Source organism: Hippocampus bargibanti, linkage group LG05, assembly GCF_051943395.1.
Source record: "Hippocampus bargibanti isolate YZ-2025 linkage group LG05, ASM5194339v1, whole genome shotgun sequence".
In the NCBI taxonomy this organism is placed as follows: Eukaryota; Metazoa; Chordata; class Actinopteri; order Syngnathiformes; family Syngnathidae; genus Hippocampus; species Hippocampus bargibanti.
Window position 1 is genome coordinate 24,113,940 of NC_142738.1, and position 8,561 is coordinate 24,122,500.

Below are 8,561 nucleotides of genomic sequence, written 5' to 3' on the forward strand. Positions count from 1 at the left end.
AAGTCGTCCTTGATCAGTCCTGTTCCGACTATATGTTTTCAGTCTTTTTTGCTGAGAATGACCGCTCCACTGATGCTGTTGTAGCTGGAACAGTGAGCACGAGCTGGAGCAACTTTGTCGCTTCAGGAATAGTTTCAATGAGATCCTTCTCGGCCAAAAAGCTGAGAAGCTGTCCAGGAGATTTACATTCATCCCTCACTGTTTGTCACGTTTTGCGAGGTGGTGATGGCGGGTTCGGATCCCAAAAAGCAGGCAGGAGGGAGCAGGAGGTTGTTTGACAAATTGTATTAAAATAAAGTCAGCAGGAACAAAATGTAAAACATCAAAATGATCTGAATGGAAAAAATACAAAGTAGCAAAAGAAGACCAAAAGTAAAAGTCCGCCAAGGTTAAACAAACACGTACACAATGCATGCAGCAAACAAGCAGCAAACAAACAATGAATCGGCCCCGGATGATCGTGCCAGGTGTCCTTTTAAGTGTCATTGATTATAACGACCAGCACCTGCGAGGCTGCCGGCCGGGCTGACGTCGCTACCCGCTGGTCGCCAATCTGATCGGGACGACCAGCACCTGTGCAGGTGCAGGCGGGGCCGACAGCGCCCCCCGTTGGTCGCCAACCAGATCATGACACTGTTTGTGAGCTATACAGTCCGGTGTTGGTCTTTCTTGAATTATTATCTCCTGCTTCGATTGAAAGTCCAGTTTAGAAAATTCTTTCAATTTCGATATGTCATCCACCATTCTGAAAATAAGGCCAAGCGACACGAAAAGTTTTGAAACGAAAATAAAATAAACACTGTAGTACAGTGTTTATAATGTACAGTGACTGTACATTATATACACCAGCTAAACTCTAGAAATTTAGTTCATATACTAAAAGCTTTTGAACACGCGGTCTCACTGCACAGCAAGCCAGCACAGTTAGCATAGTGATTGCGCAATCCATGTTGAGGCTCTGCCGGCTGCTGCCTCACTGCTCGTCTCCACTTAGTATTTGAATGTTAAATGTGAAAATTCGGCGATTTTGAAAAAAAAATCCAAAAACGGTGAAGTTAAATGGAAAAGAATGTTAAAGTACAAATCACTAAATAAATATAACTGTTTAATTCATTTTGTCATTTGATATTTCCATGATGACAGGTGAGGCACAGCCTCACCTGCCTCCCCTGACTCCACGTCACTGATAACGACTCACAGCTTTTGTGTTTTCGGTGGGAAAAAAAAAACATCACAAGGTTGTTTTTATAGAATTGTGGTCTTAAATGGGAGGAGGAATTATATTTTCATTTCTATTATGTAGTTTTCTGTCAAAATAAATAGAAGTAAATTAATTAATTAATTACAAAATGATGGTAGACACAAAATACTTTTTATTTTACAAAAGGCCAACATGTTTGTGGTGGTCCAGGGGCAAGAGTCGACCTCACAGTGCAGAGGTCATGGGTTAAATCCTGGCTCCGACCTCCCTGTATGGCGTTTGCATGTTCTCCACAGGCATGTGTGTGTTTTCTCTGGGTCCTCCGTTTTCTCCCACATTCAAAAAACATGCTTAACAGGCCAATTGAACACTCAAAATTGTCTCATGGTCTGAGCGCAAATGGTTGTTTGTTTTTTGTGTGCCCTGCAATTTGACTGGCAACTGGTCCAGGGTGTCCTGGGCTTACTGCCCGAAAAAAGCTGGAATTTTCTCCAACACCCCATGCAACCCTTGTGAGGATAAAGCCGATCGAAAAATGGATCTGTATATTGATTTTTGAGGTGCAATGAATGTATTTGTGCAGAAAAAAAGAACAGAGATTTTGTCTCAGTTCATAGAGTTCGTGTTGTGTTTAAAATGTGAAGGTTACTGCTTTTTTTCTCTGTTCACTAATGTGATACCCCATCATGGCACACAAAGACTCGTCTGGACAATTTAAAGTGTTCCAGTAACCTGACATGCATGCATTTGGAATGTGGAGAAAATAGGGAGAACATGCAAACTCCATACAAAAGCGCTCAGGCCTGAAATCAAACCTTGTACCTCTGCACTATTGCCGGTGGACATGCTGACCAGTCAGCCACCGTGCCAGCATATTAAAAATGCATGGGAGATATAATTATTTTTTATTACACAGTCATTCAGTTTGGGCAGAATAACGCAAATAATGAAAGCTGTCACCCTGAATACATGTTGCAGTAGTACAGTACAGTATGTGTTTTGCTCTCAACCATCTGCCTAAAATAAATTCCGACTTGCTCTTTAAAAAGAAACCCTGCCACTCCACCAATATAACCGAGTTACAATATTCTTAGCTTCGAAAACAAAAGCACAAAGATTCATTATCCCCAAAACAGAACAGTCTCACCAAGATGTTGCGTAAAAGGTTTGCTGCCAAACCTCTGCATCTGTATAAATCGACTGTATTGTGTACTGTACTTTGCAGCTCCACCAAGCTTCTGGGGGCAGCGTGTGATATTGCCTTCCTTCCACAAAGTTCACCTGAACCTAAAATGTGACTTGGTGGGAGATATGTAATTGACAGTCTGTCATAACTCTTTTCCATTTTGTCTCATTATTTGGCCATATTACTGTTAGTATGTATTTGCTGTTGTTCCTTTTACAGCGCTTTATGTTGAGATCATGGTGAAATGTAAACATCCATGGCCAGATCTCCAGAACGCAGAAGACTCCAAACAATACTTTTTGAGATTTTGATTGTGAAAGAGAACCAAGAGTGGTTTGTCAGCCCTTTTACTGTTTATTAAAGTGTGTCAAATCCCAATCCCCGAACATGGCCTACAATGAAAGCAGCCGTTAGTGCTGCTTTGTGGGACTGTGTAAATTTGACACCATTAAACAACAGAGAGGGTCTGGGTAGGTGCTAATGTTAGAATGGGAGAACGCCAGAGATCTGTACTCCTTCCATGCCTCATCTACGACTGCAAAATGTTTACCTACATCGTCTCTATGTGATTTTGAATTGTTTCAAACTGTTACTGCAACCTTAATGGTGTATTAGGACGATTATTCCTTCTGCCAATGGCTGAAAAGTCATAAAAACATCATTGAATGTTATTTTTGAAGTAATGCCGCCAGAATATTGCAGTAGACATACTTCAAATAGGGACACTGGCAGTATACTGGCTGGAGCAATACACTGTGGCCGTGTTGCTTTCAAGCTGTCTCTAAGATCAAGCCCTGTCCAGTCTCTGTTGTGTACTGGAGCATGACCTTACTGCAGAGGAGATCCCGCAGATTCTTTGGGCAATCTCTACTTAAGGTTAAAAACGTGTGTTTGACGTCCAGATCCTGCTGCGCATTTCTTGGGCTCATCACTATGTGTGTGTGTGTGTGTGTGTTTTTTTTTTGTGTCTTTTTCTGTAGTCTTAGGAGCCAATGTCCTCTAATCTCTAACACCCCTTTTTGGGCACCATGGCCTGGTTTAAACCTTCAAACATGATAGAGAATGGTTCTTGTGTGGCTGAGCTGTAGCCAGGGTGCAGCACAGCTTCTTATAATTATAGACACTAAACTGCAAGAGTGTCTTTCAGGGAAAGAGATAGTTCTCTTGGATTTGAAGAAATGTGCAGAAACAATGAGCTGGAGGAGCCGTGCCTCAATCGGAGGATGGACAAACATGAAACGTCAAGCTGAATTACACGTGAATGACACGACGACAGTTGCAGTGAACGCAAGATGGGTTCATTGACATTGGCACATCGAAGCAGGCGATCTTCCTTCGAGTCCTAATTGAAGAAATTCTAACATTCCCTGTCCATTATGTATCTTTGTTGGCTACTACTGTCAAATGGATCAACTGTTTTGCTCCATGAGTCCCTGTGAGCGTCTGTGCTTTTCTTTCCGTCTGCCCGTCTGTCTCTGTCATCCCTCTGTTTTTCTTATTCGAACTCATTTAATAACCAGACCACACAGACACATGCACACCATCCATGGTTATTTTCAAGCACTTCAACTATGAGGCTGCGAGACATCTGACACAATGGTCTCATGTAAACTTTCAAAACAAATAGCAATTTGCGGATTCTTGTAGTATGCCATCGTTCTGTCTTTCCATCTCCCTCCCCATCTTTCAGTCCCTTTTCTGTGTGCACGGCACAGTACTAACTGGTGTCAGGCTGAGAGGTTTTCTTTGGCAGTCTGCTCCCCCCTTGGCTAGGACAGGCCGCTTGCTACTGGCTGCGAGTTGAGAAGGGAAGCGGGGAGGGAAACTGGAGGGGTGGAGGAGGCGTGGTCTCCAGCTGGTAATGAAGTCTTCTCTTTTCATCCTCAGAAGGCAGAGTGTTAGTGGACGGGCCTGGGATCTGCGCGGCTCCTCTGCTTTCTGCCGAGTGACACTCTGCTCAGCGCTGCCTGCAAGTCTCAGCGCCCGTCTCCACAGCTGAGAGAGTTAAGCAGAGGCAAAGACTCCACTAGTCATGAGGCTTTTCCTCATTCGCACCCCGCATCAGAACTCTTGAGGTAAGCATTCCGACAGCTCCCGCTCACGGCGCTCTCGCATACTGTCTGTCTGTGTTGATTGTTGTGGTGGAGGTTGGCGTATCATGTGGGTTGTCCGCTCTAGGACCCTCCCACTTTTTTATGGGCATGCATGGGCGTGTGTTTATGATCCGACTGTGTATGATAGAGCTGGATGTGTCTTACTGTGTTTACCTTCTGAGACCTTTTGCTTGACAGGCGGCCTGCTCATCTATATGCCAATGACTTACAGGAATGAGCATCATCTAGCGGTGTGGAATAGTTTGAGGCTTCTTATACTCCAGACACTGTTGCTTTATCTTCAGTGTTGTATAGATGCACTTAGTGTTTTTGTTTGACAGTGCAGCTCAGATCCATGCGGTGATCGTACTGTGCTGTGTGCATGCTTGTGTGTTTACATTAGTGCACTTTGGGTTTATTTTAAGGCCGCCGATAGATGCAACTGGCATGTGAGGCTCATCTTGATCAACAAAATAAACAGGAGGCAGTCTTTACTCATCTGCCGCTCTGAGACACCAGGCTTTGATGTGATTTCCGTGAATGTGTACTCCTCCCCGCGGGTCAATTCAGATCCGGTCTGCAACAAACCCACTTTTACCCACAGTCCCCTGGAAATCCTTCAATATGTAAGCTTTCGTTTGCCTCTTTCTGCCCATTTTTCACTGTGTGCCTGCACCCCAGTAACCCCTCAGTGAGGTCTTGACCTTCCTATCAACACCTCCTCTATTCTCACCCACAGTATTGACCCTCCATGTGCGCTAGTCTGAAACAACTTCCAGGGAACGGGTCTTTCCAATACCCCTCCTGGAAAAAAGAAGAAAAAAAAAAAGAACTCTAAGTGACTTTCCATTAGGTTCTGCTGGGCCATGAGAATTATGGTTTCCCAAATGAATAGTGCACAGGAGCCCAGCTTAATTGAAAAAACACAAGTACGGTCTGCCATGGTGGAGACGGTCCTTGTGTCACTGCTGAACTGTGTGAATGAACTTTCCAGAACTGGCAAGGCGGAGCGAAGGGAGAGAGGAAAGTACATAGCATGAGATAAAGGCAAGGCAAAAGAGAAGGAAAATCAAAGTCAAATGGGTTATTAATTCATTCCGCTGTCATTCATTTTGTGTATTATTACTTAATCCACTGCTTTGACCAAGTTTGTAAAAGTTTGACTGAATGGCAGAAAAAGATAATCACGAAACCGTTTCCTGATCATTACACCTGAGAACAACAACAGCATAACCCACAGGTAAATATCCTGCTTGATTCAAGTCCAGTAAACAGCAGCTTTATCTCTCATCCTGCTCCCAACAGCCATTATTTCAGTCGGACCACCAATGAGTCTGAACAATTGTCCTTTCATTGTTGCATAAACAATAAAAGAAGACTTTTTCAATCAGTCCTCCATCAATATAGGTGCCAGTATTGTGGTATTTCACTTCTGCTTGCACCCCCCTCCCCCTTGCTGTCTCTCTGCTCTTTTTCTGTCACAGCCTCATATGGTGATGACTGAGACACCATTACTGGTTTCAAATGGCGCATTTGTCACACGCTTGCCAGCATCTTCTGTTGCCAGGGCTTTCCGGGCTGTAGAGGAAAGCATTCTCTTGTTGACTTCACTACTGGGTGGCTCAGTTATTTGTACAACGACTCTTGACCCCGCAACGATGCTTAATTGTTTTCTTTGGGCATGAATGTCACCCCCGACTCGCTTCCAGCTTGATCACCTCCATTTTTCCACTACTGCCCGCCCGCCAACTGTTGTGTCATAGGCACTTGTGACCCGAAATTTGGGAAAAGTCTATCAACTATTAATCTACGTAGGGTGGGGTCTGGAATGGGCATTAGATTTTCATCCTATATGTTGGCACTGCCATCAAAAGGAGGCTATTCTGTTAGTCATTCATCTTACTTGACCTTTTCATTTGTTCGATACCTAAGTATATCTAATTTAATACCCCATTGTGATATTTATTTATTTATTTATTTATTTATTTATTTATTTATTTATTTATTTGTATGTGTAATTGACTTGTTCAGTTAATTATTAGCGCAAACTATACTGGCCAGACCTGTCGCTTATCTTACATAACACCATGGAGGGCATTCTTTCCCTATTTTTCATGTGGAGTAATAAGAGTCACGGGTTTCTTATTCTCTGACACAAAACTGAGAATCCACATTTGTGACCTCATCAGTAAGTAAAAAACAACTCTACTAATAGTTTTCCCAATCATAATCATTTTGATTATGCTCACGTTCAATCCAGAAAAATACTGTAGTAGTTGAAATCCTAACCATAAAACTGCTGATCGTATTCGTTGCATTGAGGCCTCACTCATGACTCAGTTATGATTTGTCAGTCAGCTGCCAAAACAACGGGAGCGGCGTCATCTTTGTATTGATTTTGCAGGCTTCAGTTTGTTATTGAATGGCTAAATCCAAACAAAATGTTCTGTACTGTTTTGATGAATATAAAACAGCTGACATTATGCATCTACTTTTCCCAATAACCAAAGCCTCCATCAAAAGTTATTCTGTGACCTTGACTACAATCTGCAAATTGGCATTTCTGTATTTGACAGGTAGGAGGCACTATTTCTGTCTGACTGAAATTAATTTGCAAGTGTAGATATGAAAAGTAAAATCATCTGTTTGTAGTTATGAAAGCATTAGTCAACCGTTTCGCAATTGTAATATTTTACCTTGGTCCGTTTCTGACCTGTATTTCCTATTAATCTTACAAAACTGGCTCGTCACTCTGACTGATTACAATCAAGACAACATGTGTTTTGGTTTTAAGTTATTTATTTCTTTATTTCTTTATTTCTTTATTTCTTTATTTCTTTATTTCTTTATTTCTTTATTTCAAGCCACCTAAAATTTCTATAGACTGTACTCCACTCCTCCTGTTGGTGGTGGCTACCTGCTTTTCCTGACCTGGAATTGGGCCCATATACTGTTGGAAGTTGATATTTTAAATGGTGAGCACTGTGAATCCCCAGTGCTCATGTAAAACACATGACTTAGAGATGATGAGAATCTATCAGCTTCCATCATCTCATTCCCTAACCCGACATCCTCCTACTCCTCCTCCTCTTCCTTATCTGTGTCTCTCCACCCTTTCAAACACATTCAGCATATTTTCCATCCGACCAAATATGACTCACACACCTTCAATCGAAATGGTCTCCCGAGACCTTCACACACATTCCGTTAGTGGAGGACATGGATGCGTAGGTGTGCAAGTGTATGCTTGTATCTGTCTGTTGGTTGACCGCATTGCATCCATGGTGATGAATCAAATTATTGTATGCGTGTCCGGGGGTGCGATAATCTGCCCGTCTGTTCAACCGTCATGTGTTCATTAGATGCTTTACTCAAAGCAGAAAATTGGCCTGAATATTTGCCTTGCTGCTGTGCTCCCTCCCCTGCTTGACTGCAGATCCAGCAGGTCTGATTGATTCTGACAGTGACAACAAGAACAGGCTGCTTGCAAAGATTTTAGGAGGACCTCCCCCTGTAACCACACCGAAAAGTCAGACCAAAGCCAAATAAAACAATGGAACGCTTTACCCCCCTGAACCCCACACCCCTCAAAACGTCTTTCAAGCCTAGTGATACCGTGTTAGTGAAGCATTACCAGCACACACGCATTGACTTTTTTTTTTGTTTATTTAGCATTAAATTGTCTCACTGGACTTGTGGACTAGACTAAATTGATTTGCCAAGCCACTGAAGCAGCCTCCGTGTGTACACTGTGTTGATCAGGCCTTTGGAGAGTGGGGGCAGGGGGAGTCACCAGTAAATTATAGGTCAGTCTTGGAGCTAAAACAGTTTAAGCGCTGCTTTCCCTTTTTCAAGACTTCCGCATTCCTACTCTTCCCCTCTCACTCCTGCCGCTTCACTCCAGATGTGGCATTGTTAGGACACATTTGTTTTGGACCGTTGGACCTGTGCAGGGTCTGACGTCATGCTTTATGTCAAGGGAAAGCCTTGAGAATTGCCTGGAAAGGAGTGAGCTGTTGTCTCACTTCAAAGCTGGGTTGAATGCTCCTGATGACTTTCATGCAGGCAGCAACAGTCTGTG

The 8,561-nt window shown here is 43.0% G+C and overlaps 1 protein-coding gene across 2 annotated transcripts in view; it reads left to right on the top strand.

Annotated features, from left to right (window-relative positions):
- The window catches only part of znf469 (zinc finger protein 469), a 79,811-nt gene that overhangs the window by 25,501 nt on the left and 45,749 nt on the right, over positions 1 to 8,561 (top strand). Inside the window, exon 2 of one of the 2 annotated variants that reach the window (XM_088997396.1) lies at positions 4,275 to 4,462. The gene's annotated coding sequence lies outside the window, so the exon portion shown is untranslated. Of the gene's footprint in view, positions 1 to 25; positions 4,463 to 8,561 lie in introns of those variants that run through there. The other variant, XM_088997395.1, reaches the window with a different exon arrangement.